Genomic DNA, 23863 nt, shown 5'->3' with positions numbered 1-23863 from the left:
CCATTAATTACACTTGTACACCTCTCAAGTAATCCAACTTAACATGCATTTTTACACTTCCATTCATTCATTTAACATCATGAAAATTTTAAACTTATAGGTATGAATTATATGTGTATGTGTACATTGGTAAACATGGTCACATAATAGGAACCTCATGTTTTTGAGGAAACCATCCTCCCAATAGCACAATAACTATGTACTACTCTAACACTTCGGAAGCATAAGAACCAATCTAGATCTTCACATGTTGAAATAAGACTAGAATAATGGTTTAAGAACTAAAATAATTTATATGAATCATATATGAAGTTTTAGATTCAAAACATTAATAAACGTCCATGACGTCTGGTGAATTGAGGTACGTATGCCTTGGCATGTTTTATGATATTGTAATATTGGAAATTAATTGAAATTTTCTATAAAGGTTATAAACATGTGTTAGAGTGTTCTTAGGGTCAGAACAGTCGGGTATGACTCGCAAGAACTACGCTAAGCGTCCTTTGAGAGTACTCTTCAATTTTGCCAAAAGTTATTATTTTGATAGTATATATTTATAAAGACAATCTATGAGCATTCGTCTTGTCGATGAGGCATTGATGTCTCCATGATCCAACACATAGAAAAATCTCCAAAAACCATCCTAAAACCAAGTCTCTGAACTTATCGAGGTTGTGCTGCATGGGGGGTTGACTGATCTACGGACCGTAGGTAAGGGTCTGGTTAGTCAGGATTGGTTTTGGATAGTCAAATATTAATGAGTCATTTATATAGTTAGTTTATTAGGTGGTTAATTGAGTGTTAGGGGTTCTTAATTAAGTTAATAAAGGGTCTATATAAATACCTAACAATCATTAAACTAACGTAACTCATTTCAATTCCCAAAATTAAAATCCTATTCCTTCTCTCTACTTTCTCTCTCTATTCCCCAAGACTCTATTGAAGATCAATTAAATGTCAAAACGGCTCCAAGATTAAAATTTATCACCATCAATCTTCATTAATAGCTATGGTATGGAATTTCTTCACCTTTGGCACTCATTTCCCCAAAGGGTTATGCAAATTTAATTTTCAAAAGTTTAGAAAAGCATGGGTTTAAATCTTCATCTGTAATTGATCTTTCAAATTGTATTTTTATTTTTTTATTTTGATTCATATTAATACTATATTATTTATTATTGCTAAATTAGGGTAGTTCTTCATGTTAGGCCTAGTTCTACAGAAGAGATCATGAATTTACCCTATATTTTTAATCCTAGGTTATAAATTGATAATTAACTGAATATTGATGATGTGATTGATTCAATTCTTGTGTTTATTACTATTATATGATTTTATTAAGTCTATTAATGTATGAATATGGTTGGTTGTTGGTAACACCATGTAGAAGGCTTGTGAAGGTAAATTGGTAAGATTTATGATCTTGAATCCCTATTTAAATTGTGATGGATTATATATGATGATGATGTTCAATGGAATTATTAATAGTGATCATATTACATAGGTGATTGTATGATTAAATTAATAAAAATATCGTGATTATTTTGATTTTAGAGTATGATTAAGGAATGATGATATAAGGTTTATTTTAAATGACGCATTTGCCTTACTATGACATGATGATCATAATCTGTTAATCTCACAAATGAGTGTTATATTGAAAGGAAGTTCTCATGCAATTTCAAATGAGATAATGATTATAAATACACAAGGGGTTTGTCTCTTATGACCTATGCTAAACCATGATGATTAATAAAGTCTTAAATACATTTCTAAAAAGGACATAAGCTTACCACCATGTGAACTAGTTATAAGAGGTGTCCCTTCCGAATGTGGGAAATTAGGTTGACAATGCTTTTTCATGATATAGATATTACAATGCAATCATGCATAAAGAGGGTCTCATGTATGTCTCCTAGTTCATGAACTATGTTCTCTCCATAGGAAAACTAGCTATTGAAGCTAACTAGAATTGTATGTTAATGTTTTGTTTCTACCTTGAAAATTAGATAAACTTCTTTCGATGTAAGGTATCATGACACCGTATTCCAAATTTCTTATGAGCTCTATGTCGATTAAACTATTTGTTCTCGAATGTAAATGACTTAAGGGTTCTTCTTAGTATAGGTAGGGTATGAGACTCTACTTATATATTGCACTAGTTGACTTAAAGGGAAATCATAGGAAGATGTTCTTATTTTACATGTCTCTGATGATAAGCAACTATTGACTTTACATTTTGATGACATGTATAGTTTTAATGTCACTTATGCACATGGTACCGGTCTATATTTCTAAATAATGATAATAACTACTCATGATGCTATGTTATTCGAAGTTAGATATTGCTTGTCATTCTTTGTTGTGTTTACTTGTCTGTGATGTTATGCGAATTAACTGGATTATTTCTCTTGTAATCTTTGTCATAGGTTATGAGTAATGGTCTTGCATATGTTGTAATTTTATGAACTATTATACATGCTTTCTTGTTCTATATGTTCATGTTGTTTTAGATTAAGTGCTTTAATATGCTACTACAACTGTTGACTTAACTTTACTTGATGATGTTGGTATTGTATTGTATATGGTCTTGTCTTGATCAATATGTGTTCATTGGCTCATATGTGTTCTTTAATATTCATAAATGATTTTCAAAGTAAATTTGCATGCTTTTGAACAAATATCCCTTTAGGCGTGACTTCAATATTTTTTGCGCATATGTTTCCATACTTACTACAAGTGGTGTTCTAACCCATATCTCTATGTTATATACAAATATGTATGTTCTAGCCATGGAGTTCCTAGGAGGCCGATTGAAGAAGACTTGGACTATTTTCTCCATGTATTGGTAGGTCATCATGTTTGAGGATGTTACATTCCGTATGCTCTAGCATGGAAATTGCATTGGCATAAAGACATTTTTTACTCCTTTATCTTTTGAATATTGATGTAAGACTATAATGACGTATTTACTTTGTATTGTCCAAGTAAAACATTAGTACTCACCGTAGATGCTTCAATATGAGACGAAATGTAAGACTAATTCCTATGTATCTTATGTTGTCTAAATGGGAATCCTATGTATGCTTCATATGAAAAGAGTATAAGTAAACTTAACTTGTAGTATGCGAGAGGTCTATATCAACCTCACTATATAGATATATGTATGAAAATTTTAATGTTTCGCACTTTTTAACCTACGAAATGTAATGAAAATTGTAAGAGTCTAGTCTATGTCCTATTCGAGGACTCTTCTGCCTTTTACATGTAGGTGGTGATCTTCGGTCGTTAAACTTGGACAAGAGCATGATTTTTAAAAAATCTTAGGATCGATGTCTCATTGCACCACGTTTAAGTAATCCTTTTTCATGGTAGTAAAGTGTGTCACACTTATAAATAAGAGATTGTGTGACGCTTAGGAATTCTGACTAATTGGTAATTTTAAAAGTTGTGCCTTGAGAGTATATACTTTATGTGTCCTCTTTAATATAATCCTTTTCTTGTTGATATAGGACATACTACAAGAGGTGTAGCCTCAAGGAGAGTGGAAGAAGATTTGGCTAATGCGGTGGTAGTTCGTCCGCAACGAGACAAAGACCCTCCATAAGGAAACCAACTTCCTCCTCAAGAACAAGCTCCAGTCAGTCTTCCATCTATGATATGTGGAGATATAAGGTCTACATTTTTGAATTTTCATCATGTTATTATCACCCAATGACAAAAGGTAGCCACTCAAGCTCAAGTCATGGTGTCTCAAGCAAATAGAGAGGTCTGACATCGTTTTCAACAAAATGCTAGTACGACGACTTCCTATTTGAGAGACTTCACTTTGATGAACCTTCCTATGTCGTTTGCGTCTAATGTGAATGAAACTCCTAAAGATTTCATTGATGAGGTCTGCAAGGTTTCCAATGCTATGGGCTTAACTTTGAATTAGAAGGCCGATCTATCTTCCCATCAACTCAAGGATGTAGCATAAACATGGTACACCAATTTTAGAGACTAAAGGTCCTTGAGAACGAGTCATATTAGTTGGGAGGTTATTAGCTGCTTTTTTTATTGTTTATTTTATAGGTAAAAAAGGGAGGCCAAAGAGTTGGAATTCATCAACATTCGCCAATGAGGTATGAGTGTGCAACAGTACTCCTCAAAATTCACCAAAATGTCCATGTTTGATCCTTCCTTGGTGTCTAAACCAAGAAATATGATTATTCACTTTGTTATGGGAGTTTTTTAGGATTTTTTTTAAGAGTCTCATACGGAGATGCTGAATTAAAAGATGGATATTTCTAGGTTAATGGTTCATGCTCAACAAGTTAAGGGGACTCGACTCAAGAGGAAAAATAGGGAGTTTAAGAGGGCCGAAGGATTATGAAGGGGGTACTTTCAAGGGTAAGCTTTTGATTCAAGACAAGCCTAGGATCATAAAATGTTTTGCAACTAAGTTCCTTAAAACATTCCAAAGATGATTAAGGATATGGTGTCTAGCCCTAATTCCCAAAGTTTAGAAGTGGAAATTCAACAAATGATAAACTACCTTGTTCCAAGTGTGGTAAGAAGCATTGGGGTGAGTGCCTAGTTGGGAAACGAAATAGCTTTTGTTGTGGAAAAGAGGTTTATAATTGTAAGGATTGCCCTAATGTGAGGATTCAATAGTAGAGGAGTGGTCAATCTCATCCTAGTTCTGAAGCTCCAAAGAGAAACTACTTTTATGCTCTCCTCTCTAGGGTTGAACAAGAAGAATCCCCCATGTGGTCACCGATATGTTACAAATCATCTCTATAAATGTTTGTGATTTACTTAATCCCGGTGCTACATTTTCATGTGTAACTTCCCTAGTAGATATAAGTTTTTATGTTCTACCAGATATTTTATTTGAACCATATTTTGTTACAACCCTAGTCGGTATCTCCATTTTGTCTAAACAAGTATTTATGAATTATCCCATATATATTCCCAATATAGTAACATGTGTGGATTTTATAGAACTTGAAATGGTCAATTTAATGTAATATTAGAAATGGATTAGTTTCATGCTTGTTTTGCTTTAATAAATTGTGGAACAAGATTGGTTAAGTTCAACTTTCCAAATGAACAAGTCTGACAATGGAAAGGGGGTAACCCAATTTCGGGAGGTCGTATGATTTCATGTCTAAAAGATTTTAAAATGACATATAAGTGGTGTCTTTACCATATTGTAAGATTCTAAGATCATGAATCCCACATCCCGCCTATTTAGTTGGTCCAATAGTGATGGACTTTTAAAGGTCCTTCACAATGACTTATTCGAATTTCCTCTCGAACGGGAAATTTATTTTTGTGTTGACTTATAACAAGATATAAATCCCAATTCAATACCTCATTACCAAATGGCTCTGGCTTAATTAAAAGAGTTAAAGATTCAACTCAAAGACTTGTTAGAAAAGGTTTCAATTAACCTTGTATTTCACCGTGGGGATAATTGGTGTTTTTGTTATGAAGAATTATGTTTCCCTTGGGAAAATAAAGTCACCACTAAGAACAGGTATCCTCTCCCTCGGCTTAAAAACTTGTTTGATCAACTCCAAGGGGCTAGCTACTTTTGTAAGATTGACTTGAGGTCGTCGTATCACCAACTTAGGGTGATAGGTGAGAATGTACCTAAAGCGTCATTTTGAACTAGGTATGAGAACTTTGAGTTCTTTCTGATGTCTTTTGGTCTCAAAAATTCCCAGTGGCTTTTGTCGACCTAATGAATACGGTGTTTCGAAATTACTTAGATTCCACTGTGATTGTTTTCGTTGAATTGATCATGTGTATTCCAAAAATGAGTGTGATTATATGCTTCATTTGAGAGTGTTATTATAAGACCAAAAGAACCACAACTGCAAGTTTGAGTTTTTGTTGAGATCGGTGGCGTTTCTTGGTCATATCGTCTCATGTGAGGGTATGGAGGTTGATTCAAAGAAAACCGAGGTGGTAAAGCATTGGCCTTGACCATTTACTCCAACTAATATTACGAATTTCATTTGTTTAGACGGGTACTATAAAAGGTTCAAGGATGGATTTGCGTCCATTGCCTCTCCTTTGACTACCTCGACCCAAAAGAGTGAAATTTGAGTTGTTGTAGGCAAATGAAAGAAGCTTCCAAATTTTGAAAGACAGGGTACCTCTGCTCTGGTGTTGACTTTACTAGAGGGTACAAAGGGGTTTGTGGTATATTGTGATGCATCCCGAGTGGGTTTGGGGTGTGTTTTTATGCAACATGTGAAGAGTAGTCTATTCCTCGAGAAAACTCTAGGTGCATGAGAATAATTATAAAACTCATGATCTTAATTTGGCGGCCGTAGTGTTTTCATTTAAAATATTGAGGCATTAATTGTATGGTGTTCATGTGGATGTATATACTGACAATAAGATTCTTCAATATTTGTTTACCCAAATGGAGTTTAATATCTGTCAAAGAATATGGTTGGAATTTTGAAAGATTGTGACATGAGTGTTCTCTAACACCCCGTCAAGGCCAATGTGGTTGTGGATGCTTTGAGTGATATGACCTTGGATAGTGTGTCTCATGTAGAAGAAGGGAATAAAGACCTAGTGAAAGATGTTCTTAGGTTGGATAGATTGGATTCTGTTGGATTATTTACTCAAATATTAGATCTGTTGTTCATAACAACTCTGAGTCATCCTTAGTGGTTGAGGTGTAGTCTAAACAATATCTTGATCTGCTATTGATGGAATTGAAGAAATCCGTACTTAGTAGGTTCAATGAGTCATTCCCCCAAGAGGGTATTGTACCATCCCGAAACCACACCCTAGAAGTTAGGCTAATCTCGGATTGCAACAAGCGTACTTGACCTCTTGGAAGTCTTGTACAAGCCCTTACATATCATTCATCGCATAAATATAGTGAAAAGTAGTGCAGATTAAAACTTTTCACAAAACATATCATATTCTTTAAAAACTCTTTCATGTAAAGTCATAAGAAATACAAAGTCTCAATATCATCAAATTTAAGACACAAGAATACTTTTGGGACACGACCCATATACAATACTAAAAGGGAAATACTTAGTCTATTACAATACTTCTAATAGAAAACATAAAATACATCTATGCCCTCATATCAAATGAGGAAATACTTCTAATTCTCTTGAACGATGCTACGGTCCAAGTCTTCCATCCCAAATGCTTCTCACCTACCAACAAAAATATAGATAGATAAAAGCATGTAGTTAGTACAACAAAATTTATTAAGTATTGCATACTAAATGAAAATCATGAAAACAGACATTTTGTAAAAGTATGCATCTTTTAATTTAAAAATCATCTTATATACATGAAGACAACATTATCAACTTCGAAACACATAAGATATCATTTAAACAAAATATCATAATGTTAGAGTCACTTATCAATAATAACATTTCACTTTATAGAGATGTTCTTCACTATTACAATTAAGTACTTTCTTTTACATTTTAGCGACTCTTAGCATGTAGTCTCCTCGCTAAAAACTATCCTAAGACAATCTGAAGCAAAACAAAGAGAGACCGCCCATAAAACCACCCTAACCATACCTAAATGACCCTAAAAACAGTTATAATTAGTACCATACAAATTTACCAGAAATCAAAGTATCAACATATAGATAATATAACATTTTATTAGAAAAGGAAATAGAAAGACAAACTTAAGTAGATAAAAAAGATAACATCCATGATTGACCTCATCAACACTACCTAAATAATCCTTAAGACATCCTAGCTTTGGTTCATTCCCACATAATCAACATGTTCCCTAACTAAAGTCATTTTTAAGACTCATCTATGTAAGATACGAAGTAACCATTCCTATGCCCTCTTCACACCTTAACTAGACAATCCATAACTATTCTAGATAAGTACTTATTTCATTTACATACATCATAACCTAAGTCATTAATTCATTAGTTAAGTGAGACTCATACATCACATAAAGGACATTCAAGCAGTCGTATTGAACAAGACTTAGGAACTCCCAATAACACCTTCAAAGACTACTGTGCAATGTCTAAATAGAGTCCCATACCACCACCGAAACTTCATAGAACTTTTTAAATGCTAATAGGTATTCCATATGATAATAATAGGAAATAACCAACATATACCATGATAGATTGTCATCGAATTCAGAGTTCTAACCTACTCCGATGAGGGTGTCCTACTTTCCAAGGGTAGGACTAGGAGACATCTCATGTAGGAGAATAGTTAAGGAATATTACGGGCTTTTATGCACTCTAGTCTCATTCTAAAGTAGAGGAACATTGTACTCTAGTCTCATTCTTATGTTGAGCTACTTCCCTTAACATTATCACTCAGTTCTAGCCTTGGTTCTCATAGAGTAATTGACATTAAAGAACCATATGAAGAAATTCCTTGTCTAGTTCATAATCCAATCACATTCACCCTACCAAAGAGGTCCACTAGGGATACCTTTAAATGGAAACTAAGATAGCTCATTATGACTTCTGTAAGGATTAATATTATGCCATTCAATCCAATTAACCTTATGTTCAGCATTCCTCTACATGATGTATACCATTACGGCTCTCGACTTCAACATTAATGACAACACTTTTCAACGTGTACGACCTACTTAACAACCTCTAAGGTATCACATATATTTCATTAGTACATGACAAGGGTGCACTAATCCTGCCAAGTTAAAATATATAATAATATCATAACATTCATATATATATCAAGTAAGAGATAAAAGTCTACCAAACAATACATAACATTCTTTAACCATATCACATATAAAATATGATTCTTTAAAGCACTTTCGATGACCCTTATCATAATTATGTTACCCTATACATTACTAAAACATCATCAATATAATCTTTATAGACTTATATTGTCATGTAGGAATAATCATGCATCAACTCTAAGACTACACGTATAAGCACATAGTCATAGTCTAACATGATCTCCTAATACATCAAACTTTCACATTACTATAATATAGTTATATATAATCATACATAACATAATAAACTACACAAATAGCAACATTACTTCAAGTTGTTTGTCGACAAGGCCATTATCATCATAATACATAAAGTAACAACGACAAGGCCACATCAATTGCAAGTAAAGCACATCAGACCGCCACCACAAGTGGACCATACCAATCACAATATAATTCAAGTTTAATAATCAAAAGAATAAAGGAAATAGGGAATCTTATAACCACAACATCCTCAACACCTCAATTTGATGCTAAATAATCCAATTCAATACCATAAGGCCTTTACCAATGGCCATGAACAATAATCCAATAAAATTAAAACCATAAACCATGAAAATAGGTCAATTAACTACACATTCATCAATCTATTACAAAAGAGACATAAATTTAACACAATTCTTACATCATTTGATAACTCATAGGAATCTACACTAGAATTTATATGCATTAAGTCAATATCAGGTAACCCATAAATTAGTCAAAATCTAGGGTTCATCCAACTCATGGGTTTATAGGTAATTTAGGTTAATATCATCAAGAAAATATCAATTAAATAATTATCCAATGTTTATAAATCATTAATGCAAGAACCTATGGTAGATTCATGAAATTTAGACAATTCAAATTTTAAACTTTAAAAAACTTCTTGAAAGCTACGTTCCTTGATAAAAAGAGTTTCAGAGATCAAAATACATACCTTCACGAAGCTAATTCTTCTCTCTGATAAAGAATCTCCACTCAATTTTTTACACCAAGCTCTTCCTTGACCTTGGATTTTAATAGAGTCTTAGGGAATTTCTAAGGGATTTTGGGGTTTTGATTTGGAAGAATTATATATTTTAAGCGTTAAACACTTACATGAACAATTAAAATACCCAAAATACCTTTAATGAACTGCAAATACTTTTATTTGGAAGTGTGTATAAATTACACTGTCACCCCTCACTTAATAGTGAACCTGCACAGGAACTCATGCTCACAGACGGTTTTCAAACAACGACCCGTCCCTTGACCAATGAACCGTCTTGTTGGTTCGTGGTCTGGGTTTGAGTCTTGTATTTGGACTCTCCTCTCCCTATAGTAAGTCGCAATCGAACATCCACTACCAACAGGTCCTCGACTTACCTACAGGGTGTCGACTGTCAATAGTTGGTAGGGCTGTCGTGTGCAGTCTTGGGCATCCCTTTGGGTCCTTCCTCAAGGACCCTTCGATGGTCCTTGAAGTATTTTTCCCAAACATGACCATATAGGTTTTTTCACCTCTCAAATAAATTTCATCCAAAAGGAACATATGAAACTCGGCGAAACATGCCTATACACACAAGGTCATTTTAAGGAACATCATTTTAACGTCATAGACGTTCTTGTATGTTTGACCTCCAAACTTCACGAAATCTGATACACTTAATAAATATTATAATAACTCATTTAAATACCTTAAAAACGAATGACTCATACATATACATATAAAACGACATATGAGACACATAAGTGACTTAGTCGTCGAATATCTTAGTCGTCCCTTGACGTATGACTTTCCATGCATCTAAATTTGTAGACAATGCCTCAACACCATATATTAGACTCATTTATTACATTATACCATAAATACAAACATGTTATGTTCTAGGTCACCTAAATAATTTTTGGGATCGTACATTCTCTCCCACTTCGATAACATTCGTCCTCGAAAGTCAATTGCGGATCTCCAAAAATTTCCAAGAATATAGATCTAACTATAAACTCATGAAAGTACCATAAAATGCATAATAAAAAAGAAAACTTCAATTTCACATAGTCAAGATATTCACAACACAACAAGAAATTAGAAAATATTCTGTAACTCATCGTGCTACAAAACTCACATGCTTCATTCCAACTAACAGAAACTCATTTTATAATCAATATTATACTCATATACATTAGTTATAACGAAATTACAACAATTTTAGACCAAATAATCAATTATTTAAATTTTCAAAAATTTATCACTCAACTGTTTTTTCAAAGATACATTGATTTTGACAAATTTTCCAAAAATGCAACCTTTAGGAAACCCATGATAGAAATATGCTAATATTAAAAATAAGATCATATAAAAACATCATATAAAATAATCATGGCTTCATAAAATACAAAATTCAAGAAGATAATGAAATTCCATTTCAACAAAACTCCTACATAATGGACAGGCAACATACTCCTATATCATTCTATCCCATCTTCTAAACATACTCCCCCACTTATAAAGAACTCATATCTACAAAAAGAAATGCGAGGACTTACCCTCATAATCATCATCACCATCGTTGCTTGAAAATTATCCTTTGGAACATTTTGAGCAACTCTGCTGCTCTCTCTTTATCTAGACGCAATGGTAGGACAATCTCTAACCTTAAGATCATCCTTCCCTCCACCAAAACAACCACTAGTACCAACTAGACATTTCCTATACTGTCGCTTTCCAGAAGTGACACATATAGGCTTTTCATTTTTAGAACCACCTCCTCTCTAATATTTCACCTTAGAACTCCTCGGTTCTTCTTGAGTTTGAGCCCTCTTTTAACCCTAGTTTGCTCATGGTCACTAGATCCACCCCTTTTTCAGTTTCTAGTCATCCTCTTATGTTTAGACTCTTAAGTTGATTTTTCATACACCATGAGTCTAGATACAGTCATATCATTACGTAACATTGCCGTACGACATTATTCCCATGCTAAGTCCGTCTCCCCGATCACAAATCAAATCATTTCATCCCTTGTATCTGACACAAGAAAGGGAGCATATTTGGACGGGTTAAAGAACATATCAGATTATTCCTCAGCACTCATATTTCCTTGCGTATGCTTGATAAACTCCTCTACCTTAACTTCCCTAATCTCACGGGGAAATTACTTACCAAGAAAATCTTCCTGAAATTCTTCACACTAAATTAGACCTGACTCTAACCTATAAGCTTTTAATTGTTTGTATCATACCTAAGACACATCTTTCAATTGATACGAAGACATCTCCGCTTTCTCACTAAAGTTCACTCCCACACCATGCAATATCTTGTACACCTCATCTTTGAAGTCTTGGGGATCCTATCACATCTTAGAGTCAAGAAAGAGAGGAGGATTCATCCTCAGAAAGTCTCTTAACCAAGTGGTCGGAGTTCTCTCGACCAAATTCGGCCGAGGCACCATACTCAAATTTACTTGAGTTATCACGACTACCGCTAAACCAAGCAAAGCCTCTCTAATATCCCGATATTAGTCAACTCCAGGGGATCATCACCTCCTCCAACAATAGGGACTTGACCTCCTTGAGCACCTTGAATACCTTGAGGAACTTGCTCTATTTCATAAACACGAGAAGGAGTCACCTGTTGCACCTCATTCTCCTAAACTCTCCTAGACGGTGTCCTCCTCGTATTCATATTCCTTGTATTCTCCTCGTATTCATATTCTTAGAAACATAAGGAAAAACATAAGAAAAAAGTACTTATAACTTTTACTCTATGGCACGACATAGGAGTAGAAAAGAAGGGAAACTCTATCGTCCTATAGGATGTCGTCCCTAGATGTGTTGCTACTCACACAGATGGTGAAGAATCTACTATACATGAATTGGTGAGTCTTCTTGATTCCTAATACTACTTGCATAACCTATGCTCTTTCACCAAGTTTTTCACATCTCTAAACCACACATTAGGAATTAGGATATCTCGAATAGAAACTGGAATACTTGACCTCTCGGAGGTCTCGTACAAGCCCTTACATATCATTCATCGCATAAAAATAGTCAAAATTTGTGCGAAATTAAAACTTTTCAAAAACATATCATTATGTTTAAAAACTCTTTCATGTAAACTCATAGGAAATACTAAGTTATAATCTCATCAATTGTAAGATACGAGAATACTTTTGGGACACGACCCATATACAATAAGAATAGAGAAATACATAGTCTATTACATTACTTCTAATTGATAACATCAAAGACATCTATGCCCTCGAATTAAATGAGGGCATACTTCGACTTAACTTGAACAATGCTACGGTTCAAGTTTTTATTCCCAAATTCTCCTCACCTTCCAACAACTATAGATTTATATAAACACATGTAGTTAGTACAACCACATATATTAATTATGTCATTATGCATGAAAATCTTGAAAATGGACATTTTGTAGAAATATGCATATTTTCTTTTAAATATCATATTATAAATATAAGGACAACATTTAACAACTTATAAACACATAAGATATAATTTAAATGAAATATCATAATTTAAGAGTCACTTTACAGTAACAACATTTCACTATACAGTGAAGTTCTTCAATGTTATAGTGAAGTGCCTTCTTTTCCATTTTAACACCCTATTATATGTAGTCTTCTAAGTAAAAGCTATCCTAAGACCCACTTAAGCAACCCAAAGAGAGACTGACCATGCAACCCCCCTAAGCATACCTAAATGAACCTCAAGAAAACTTATAATAAGTCATATACACATTTACAAGACATCAACGTATCAACACATTGGTAATATGACATTTCCTCATCAAAAGGCTATTAAAAGACTTACTAAAGTAGATCAATAAGATAACGTCCATGTTTGACCTTTTCAATACTACCAAAATAATCCTTAAGACTTCCAATGTTTGGATCATGTCCACATAATTAACATCTTCCCTAACTAGAGTCATTATTAAGATACATCTACGTAAGATACGAAGTGACTATTCCTATGCCCCCTTCACACCTTAACTAGAAAACCCTTGACCATTCCTATGCCGCTTCACACATTAACTAGACAACCCTTAGCTACTTTAGATAAGTACTTATTCCATTTACATACTTCATAACATAAGTCATTAGTTCATTAATTCATTGAGACTCATACATCACATAAAGGAAATTCAAGTAGTGGTCTTGGACAACACAATGGAACTCCCAATAAAAACTTCAAAGCATATTGTGCAATGTCTTGATAGAATCCCATACAACCACCTAAAATTCATAGAACTTGTTAAATTTTAATAGTTATTCCATATGATGAGAGTATGCAATAACCGACATAGACAATGATATATAGACATGGAATTTGAACCTCTAACCTACTCCGATGAGATTGTTCTACTTGCCAAGGGTATAACTAGGACATATCTCATGTAGGCACATGGTTAAGGAATAGTTAGGGCTTCAAGGCACTCTAGTCTCATTCGCAAGTAGAGGTACATTGTACTCTATTCTAATTCTCAAGTAAAGATACTTTCCATAACATAATCTCTCGGTTCTAGCCTTGATTCTCGTACAATAATTGATATTAAAGGATCATATGAAGAAGTCCCTTATCTAGTTCACAACCCAATCAAATTCACCCTACCTAAAAGGTCCACAAGTGCTACCTTTCAATGCGGACTAACATAAATCATTATGTCTTTCCTAAGGATTAATATGATGTCGTTCCTTCCAATTAACCATAAGTCCACCATTCTTTTACATGAAGGATATCATTACGACTCTAAACTTTAACATTCATAACTTAACCTTTACCACATACCTGACCTTCTTAACATCCTTTAAGCTCTCACATATGTTTCATTCATACATGAAAAGGGTGCACTAAGACTACTTAGTCAAGATATATCATAATCTCATAACAGTCATACATATATGAAGGGAAACAAGTGTTCCAAACAAGGCATAACATTCTTTCATTTTATCACATATAGCAAATCATTCTGTAAAGCACTTACGATGACCCTTATGATCTTTAAGTTACCCTATACATTACTAAAACATCATCAATATAACCATTATAGACTCATATAGTAAAGTAGGAACAATCATGTATCAACTCTAAGACTATACATAAAAGCATATCGTCATACTCTAACATGATCTCGCAACATAAATCAAACTTTCACATTACTAGCATATACGTTGATGTGATCTAACTTCACATAATCAGCTACACATATAGCCACATTACTTGAAGTAGTTTTCCGACAATGCCATGATCATCATAATACATAAAGCAAAACCGACAAGTCCACATCAATTGGAAGTAAAGCACATAACACCACCACCATAAATGGACCATACAAATCACAATGTTATTGAAGTATAATAATCATAAAATTAGAGGAGATAGGGAAGCTTATAACTACAACATCCTCAACACCTCACTTCAATGCTAAATCATCCAATTCAATACCATAAGACCCTTACAAATGGCCATGAAACATAATCCAATGCAATTACAACAATTACGAATGAAACTATGTCAATTCACTACATATTACTCAATATAATAAAACAAAGACATCAATTAAAACAACTCTTACATCATTAGATAACCTTTAGGAATCTACACAATAATTCGTAAACATTATGTCAATATAAAGTAACCCATAAATTACTTAAAATCTAGGTTTCATCAAATTCATGGGTTCATAGATAATTTATGTTAAAAGCATCATTACCATATGATTTAAATCATTACCCAATGTTTATAAATCATTAATGAAAGAACCCATGGTAGAATCATCAAATTATGACAATTCAATTTGAAAAGTTTAGAAAACTTCATGAGAGTTGGGATCCTTGTTGAAGAGAGTTTATAGGATCAAAATCCATAAATTTATTTATTTAATTTTTCAATTTTATTAAGAACTCCAATCAATTTGCTACACCAATATCTACCTTGTTTTTGGACTTTTATTGAGTCTTGGTGAATTTCTAAAGGAATTTGGGGTTTTTCTTTGGAAGAATGAAAATATCAAATTGCTTAACACTTATATGTACAATTAAAATACCTAAAATACCCTTAAGGAACCTACAATAGTCTTTTTTTTAATTGGGGTGAAATTACACTTTCACCGCTTATTTATCTATGTAACTATGCAAGAACACATGCTCACAGACCGATGCCAAACGACGGCCCTTCCCTTGATCAACGGACTGTCCATTTGGTCCGTGGTCTTGGAATGACTGTAGTATTTGGACTCTCCTTACCCACGACTAGGTCCAAATCAACGAGCCATGATACACTAAAATTTACTTCTCTAAACAAAGTAAAAGTGGTCGTATCATGTAAAGAACCCAACTAGTGAGGTTGTTATCATTCTCACGAGAAAAATTGTTCAGACTAAAATTTATTATATTATTACTTCTATTTAGTCAATCATTGTCCAAAAATAAATAACAATACGGGTATTTTTATTAATGGAAGAAATTTGGTTAATTTAAGTAAACAAGTGATCGTTCAAGTAATGTAGTTTAAATCATGTAATGACAGTAACTAGGGTGTTACTATTCTCCACAGGCTCCTACCTCGGCAATTCGAGCTATAACAATACTTTAGTAGTATCTTTAATGAAAAGTTATAAGTGAGGTATCTCTAAATCCTTGGTCCGGCATCTAGAGAATCTCATTCCGCACCTTGGTCCCGCTACATGTGTTTCTTTACTAAACCTCATCTTACCTCATATTAAGCATCATATACTATATTTCACTATGTTGTTACCTAAAGACCAATTCACACTAGCCTATTAGATAGTATACACTAAATAAATGTTGATAATTATTTTCCTATTATCTACCTCCTTGGTACGGCAAGTAGCAATAAGATGATTTATAACGTTGGCAATCCGTTAAAAAGGCTTCTAAGGGAAATAGTTAGCAATACATGAAAGACACAATTCATAATGATAATATAAGAATTCATGCACTTATTTTTATGATAATGAAGAAAATCTATAAATTCACTTGAATAATTAAAAAAAAACATCAACACTTGATTTTGAAAAAGTATGATCAAATACAAAAATAAACAGTTCAATACTTAAACAAGAGAACAAAATAACATCCAAAAGTCTAACCCCTGAATGAGGTTTTCCAAACTATTTATAATAAAATAAAACCTAATAAAAAAAGGACTCTATTTAAGGAAAATCTATCCAAAATGCGACTGAATCGACGATCCCTGCGACGGACAGTCATGGAAATGACGGACCGTCGTGGGCTCCATCGTTCAATACATGGTATAATTTTTTGGTGTTTCCTTCATCAACTCTCTATTACCCTCAAAAGACAGATATGATGGACCGTTTAAAGAATGACGGTCCATCGAGGGGTTCCATTCAACAACACTTACAAACGTCTTGAAATTTGGTACTAGAACAACTCTCTTACAACCATGCCGAATATGCATGATGGATCGCCGTGGCTATGACGGTCTTTGATGAGCTTTTGTAGTCCCACACTTGGTTAGACTTCCCCAACATCCTTCAAAAGCTATTTTCATCTCACTACGGTGCCACCTATTGACCATCACAGTCATGATGGACCATCGTGGGCTCTATAGGTTGTCACTTCTACAATTTCTACTCAGAATCTCCGCGTTCTCCTTTTGATATATATCCTGCAAATAAAGAGAAACCTACATAAAAAATAAATACCAAAAGGCTTTAGACACAAACTAAAATTAAGGAAACGACATTGAAAGTATTGCAAAACCACGGTACATCAAAACCCTAAACTTAAATTCGTTGTTTGTCCTCAAGCAACGGACTATGACTCACTAAAAAATATTTGAACTAGAGTTTCCGTCTTTTAGCTTTCGAAATCATGTGGCTTTCAATCCTTACTATTCTCATTATGTTCATTCATGATATTACTATTAGGATCAAATTATGTGGAGCAGACCATAACACAGACACAGCACAAACTTACACCTATCCTCTTCGATCTCTCACCTAGGTGCTAATTTTTCAGGTATAGCAACTAGTGTCCTTAGTTAAAAATAACATCCTCATTTTTCACATAATGGTTTCAGTTTGAGTATAAGGATTACTTTCAACACTCGCTCTCAAAACAACTTCAAAACTTATTCATACATATTACCATAGGCTTGCCCTTATTTTCACTACTTTAAGTTCGTCGTAACAACTCATAGCTTCATGATAGGATTTTCTTAGCTTGTATTATAGCCTCAAGGTAAGGTAGGTTATATTTATGTATATTTTAGAGTCTTTTTTTACCTCCTTGACATATAAATTAATCGTCCTATCTATTCATCATTTTATTACGCCCTATTTCTTAATTTTCTTATATTCTTTCCCCTTGCTATTTTTCCTTGTCTCTTCTTTTGTTTAAGTGAATATTTTATTTTGTTGCTTGTATTATCACATTTTATAATTTTTGTATTTCACTTTTCTTTCAACTTATATTGAGTCACTTTTCTTTTGTTCTTTCTTTCTCTTTGTTTTTTTAACTCCACTTTTCGGACAGTTCCTCATAATAGCAACCCTCAACTCATGGCTTTGCCATGTGTTAAAGTACACAATACACAATGTTGGGTCAGGGTCACGACAAGGTTTTTGTTTTGCATTAGCCACCCTCAGCATATGATTTTGTCATAAAAGGAGGTGCACATGTCGTAGGAGGGACCAAATCCAACACATTGTTCCCAGAAAAGATCAGTTGGGGTGAAAAACAAAGGTCTATTTTAAGCTCAAATCATTTGGATCAAAAAGTGATAAATTGCACTTGGTTTTCTTTTATTTAGGCTAAACATTTTCTATATTTAAAAAGGGCCTTAATCATTTACTAATTGTTTATTCCACCTTACTTTTAGCCAGACTAACTAGACAAGTTCTAGCTCAGCCCAAATAGTGGACTAATCAAATTTTCCTCACACTCACTTGACATCTCATTACTCTACAAGATTATAAGACACCTAGTTTGAGTCTTAGATTTAGGGTCATGCACTGGTGTATCTCTATGTTATTCTTAGAGCAAAACATTTGTCAGTTACTATGACAAGTCATGCATCATTTTCATTACATCATGATATCATTTCTGTTTTAGACATCATTCTTCAAAGTTATACTATGTACACAAGATATATAAATGTCGGTTCAAACAATAAATTATTAGTCTCTTACGCAAAAAAAACATAGACAAAAAAAACCCAAAAGAAGATCGTGAGTTGGTCTACTCAGACTTCACCCTAGCACTTACTCTCCATTTACCCCACCCCCAAAATAAGATATGCAATTGTCCCCAATGCATAAAAGAATCCAAAATAATAGAGTGGTAGGTGAAGCAAACCTTACGCGCAAAGCGCGGTCGATCCAAAAGATGGTGGGTCTGGTTTCCTAGAACCCACTCCCTCTATAGTCTTGACACCCTCAGTAGTGTCCTCAACATCAACAACACCGTCAGCAATGCCTCTATAAACAATAACATCACCATTTGTAGTGCTCTTCTCTACCTCAAATACTCTGTAGCTAGACGCCCCAGCAACCAATTCAATAGCCCTCAACTAACGAGCCTCATCATTAGCAATTGAGGATCTGCTTGCAGCCTCCAACTCTCGGCGCTCCCTCTTCTGTTCCCTAAACTCATCCTTATTTTGACTTCTACACCTCTTGGCATGCTCTCATGGTGGAGGTGGTAGCAATGCAGCAGTGGAGAATAAGGAAGCAAAAACAGTATCCTCGGCAGGCTGTACATAGGAGGACTCAGACTTGGGCACCTAGCCTTAAGAATCGTGTCCAGGTCTACTGTAACAGTTTCTACATCATACTGAATGATTGATACGCCCACCGAAGAGGCTGTTCGGGCTATCACACGCAACTCAAAAGCGTTTAGGGGTGTGATGAATCTCCATGATTTTTCTCTCTTTGTGTTGGGCCATCTTTCCATGCGCTCCTCCGCCTCAGCAATAGACCTCAGCATCCTGGGCTGGATTTGATGCAGAAGAGGGGCAATTGGGGCCTCAAGTTTTTGTACCCTAGCAAGTGGGACCAAAGTGGTAGAGGGAGTCAAGCAACAGTACCTCGCAGTGAAGCTACTACCCGGGATAGACTCTGCTAGGGTGATGTGAGTAGTCATAGATGTAGCCTAGGTACCCTCTTGGGCTTACTCTACTGTATCTGCAAGGTTCTGACAAAGAGGAGGTACCTCCGGGCAAGGACCTCTGTGTTGATCAAACTTGTTGGCCTCATCCTTTATAAGGCATAAATAAACAGTGCCAGGAGGGGTCTTGATATTGACTATGCAAAAAATTGGCACACCTGCGGACCTGCAAAACGCAAACACCATGCAAGAAAATGGGCAAGTAGTAGTGACCTCGAAGGCCCTCTTGTGTATGACGACATGATGAAGACAAGCGAAGTCCAACCCAAACACTTGTATCATCGCTGCAATCAAAATTTTGCAATCCCATGTGACAATATTGCCAGCAGCACTGAGGAAAAGGAAGTGGCGGACTATCAACAATCAAAACATGGTCGTGAAGGTCAGGTAAGCCTTCTTGATTGCTACCTTCGGCTCGAGTACCCAGTCAGCAGCCTTTTCATCAACTGACAAATACTGGCAATCCCCCTCTTGGTGGTTTCTCATAGCTCTGGCTCACGCAGGAACTGCCCATTATTAACAAGTTTGCATTGGTAGTAAAACATGGCAATGAGAGGAGTCTAGTTGGCGTCAAAAGACTTTACGTATATATACCAGCGGATGACTGGCAAATAGATGTCTACCCGCTTTCCATGGACTCGGATGTGCTCAAGCACGGTCTGTTTGGCAGGGGCAGCTCGCCTGTCTATCTGGGATCGGTTAGTCACCACATACAAGGCCTAGAACTCTCTGACCATCTCCTCACTGTATTAGCCCACATAACGAGCAGTCTCTTTTAACCGGTACCTTATGAAGAGGTCATAGATTTCCGTCATGGTAGGGAGACTCCCCGTAAGGACCCGCCTCTCCAGTGTAAGCGTCAGGGTCATACCCCTCTTATTATTCAGCAGCCTGGTGTATGTTTGACCCTGAAACTGCCCCTCAACACACCATCAGTTGGGCTGGTAGGCAACCGTGGCGGGAACTCCAGTATGTGGTGATGGAGTAGAATTAGCACTATCGGCCTCATCAGATGAGGCGGACTACAATGTAGTGGCTGGAGTACAAACCTTCTGAAACGCAAAGACTTCTTCTTAACTCTATGTTTCCTCTTAACAAGAAGCATCGATGGAGTGTGTTGAAGAGCAAGAAGGCGTGCCAGTCGGTATGTGCTCCTGTTCACACTTGGCGCTGATGACTTCGTTAGGAGTCACCTTCGTGGGGGTGGCTCTGGTGGTACGTGCAGCCCGTGCAGGAGTGACAGTGCCTGGGCGCATGTTTTAGGGGTCACGCTCATCATCAAAACCAATAAACAGTAGGAAAGAGGGGGCGACGATCTTTGAGCGCCCTCATGCGTGCATGCGATCTAACTCTGGTGCCATAATGTGAAGAGAACAATAATTAGTACCAGTAGAAACAAATAAGACATCCACGAAGAAAAAAAAGGTAATAGTGTTTATGAAAACCATGACGGTTTTGCAGGACAGACCATCAAAAGAACGAAGGTCCGTGTTCGACACTTGGAAAAGATTTTGAGACACTTAGGAGTAGGGTTTTTAAAAACCATGATGGTTTTGCAGGACGTACCGTCGAAAGTACCACGGTCCATCGTAGAGATCTGTTATAGGACAGTTAGAAAATATTTTGAGACCCTTAGGAAGAGGGTCTCTAAAAACAATGACGTTTGTGCAGTACGGACCGTCGAGCCCGACAGTTCGTTGTAGAGGTCCGTCATTGGATTCTTGGAGAAAAATTTGAGACCCTTAGGAATAGGGTCTCTGAAACTCATGACGGTTGCACAGGATGGACCGTCGATGGTACGACGGTCTGTCGTAGATGTCTTTGATGGACACCTAGAAAAAAAATGTGAATTTGTGGGACAAACTCCACGACGGTCCACCGAGGGCATGACGGTCTGTCAAGGGGGTCTCGTTCTGTCCTTCACTAACATAATAGGGTATGCCTCAATCACTCCCTAAAATTTTAATCAAAAGAATACTTATCAACCCACTATTTCTAACCCAATTATCTAGCATACTAGCAATCCTAAGGCAATAATTTCTTCAGTTTTAGCATGCCAAATTGGAGGACTATCAATATAGGTTAGAAAGAATTATGAGAACCATACACCCCCATTTGATTTAGTTAATACAACACCCCCACTCTGTTTACTATGTGAAGGGTCTTTTGGCATGTAGGATAAACGGGGTGAGTTCGTAGCATGCAATAGGAGTAAAATTTTGAAGATCCAACATTCAGAATCAAGCATGTAGCATGGGAAAACAAGAAAGAAATGTATCTGATTTAGAGATCAGAACCACATATATTATATATGGAGAAGATGAAAACAAAGTAAGACACACAACTCTACTGATCAGTGGAAGAACAGTTGACTCTGGCCGCCAGATTACTTGAATAAGCAAGGAGATTAGAAGAGGGAGGATTAAAGGAATTTGGGAAGGGATGGGGAATCCGATGTTTAGGGAGATGATGAGAGTGTTAGGGAGTTGAAAATGGAGTAAATGGAGGAAGTGAGGGAAAGAAACGGTTAAAATAAAGAGGTTGGAAGATAAAAGGTTTAAGAAACTTTTAATATTTGCTAATCAGGTCGGGTAAGGTTTTCGGGTATTAATGGGATGACTCCCCATCGACGGTCCATCATTAGTGTGACGGTCCGTCCTGGTTTCTTTCATGGGTTCCCTAATTTAGGAAATATGGAAAAAGTTATCTGAGCACGTCCGATGCTTGCGACGGTCCGTCACTGGCTTGATGGTTCGTCTATGGGTACGTCAATGAGTGCTATGTTCAAATTAACAACCATGAAGCTGTTAATTTTTATTTTCTAGACATTTTTTGGACATGGACCCTAAACTACGCTCTATCCAACACATTTAACCAAAAACGTAAAAAAGTAACGAAAATGCAACTATTATTAGAAAGTCAAAAGAACCTATAGTTCGATTAGAAGATACATATTGGGTTTCCGGCCAACCATAGCTCAATTTAATGTCATGGCACGAGTAAAAACATTAATACTCAGACTTCATCAAGGTTGTATGCCTCGATCACTTCATTCGTCGTTTCAGCATGCCCTAGATAGATTTTGTTCATTGTCTGTTAACCTTAAACCGTACACCCTCCTTGTTTTCCAACTTAACTGCTCCGTGAGGGAATAGTAGGGTATTAAAGTAAGGGCCAGTCCATTTGGACTTGAGTTTGCTCGGAAACAAGCCCAACCTAGAATTGAATAAAAGCACCAAATCCCCAACCTTGATACGCATTTCTCAATATTTTGTTCATGGTACTTTTTCATCTTTTCTTTGTACAGGGTTGAATTTTCATATGCTTTTAGGAAAAATTCATCAAGCTAATTCAACCCATTAACCTCTATTCTGCAGGCTCATTCCAATCCATTTTCAAATTCTTCATTGCCCACATGGCTTTATGCTCTAATCGACTTGTAAGTGACAAGTTTTCCCATATAGAAGTTGGTATGGGGAAATACCTATGGGAGTCTTGTATGATGTCCGGTAGACCCAAAAACTATAATCAAGTCTCCTTGACCAATCCGTTCTACTAGCATTAACCGTTTTGGACAAAATTTGCTTAATCTCTCTATTTTACACCTAAACTTGTTCGAGGTTGTAAGGAGTGTCCACATTATGTCAAAACCCATATTTATCCAATAATCCCATAAAAAATTTATTGCAAACATGGGATCCCCCATCACTAATAATAGCCTTTGGGGTGCCAAATCGGGAAAATATATTCTTTTCCGAGATCACGGTGACACTCTTCCTTTCATTATTTGCGAATGCGGTAGCTTCTACCCATTTAGACACATAACAAAACACTACTAGAATATACTTCATCCTATGAGAATTCACAAAAGTGCAAATACCCCACACATCAAATAACTCAATCACAAGAATGGGATTTAAAGGGAGCTCTTACTTTCATGAAATGAAGGC

General features: G+C 35.6%; 1 long non-coding RNA gene across 3 annotated transcripts; it reads left to right on the top strand.

Annotated features, from left to right (window-relative positions):
* The first annotated feature begins 887 nt into the window (after positions 1-887).
* On the top strand, positions 888-5034 carry LOC109119780 (uncharacterized). 3 transcript variants are annotated; one of them, XR_002027206.2, is made up of 4 exons: positions 888-1012; positions 2791-2848; positions 3513-3984; positions 4075-5034. It is a non-coding gene; the product is annotated as an uncharacterized lncRNA (long non-coding RNA). The 3 variants fall into 3 exon arrangements; XR_002027207.2 differs by having other exon boundaries at positions 3513-4124; positions 4294-5034; XR_002027205.2 differs by having other exon boundaries at positions 3513-5034.
* The last annotated feature ends 18829 nt before the right edge of the window (positions 5035-23863 follow it).

Source organism: Solanum lycopersicum, chromosome 3, assembly GCF_036512215.1.
Source record: "Solanum lycopersicum chromosome 3, SLM_r2.1".
Lineage (NCBI taxonomy): Eukaryota > Viridiplantae > Streptophyta > Magnoliopsida > Solanales > Solanaceae > Solanum > Solanum lycopersicum.
The sequence above is the reverse complement of the archived record's forward strand: the minus strand, read 5'-3'. Positions and strand labels throughout refer to the sequence as shown.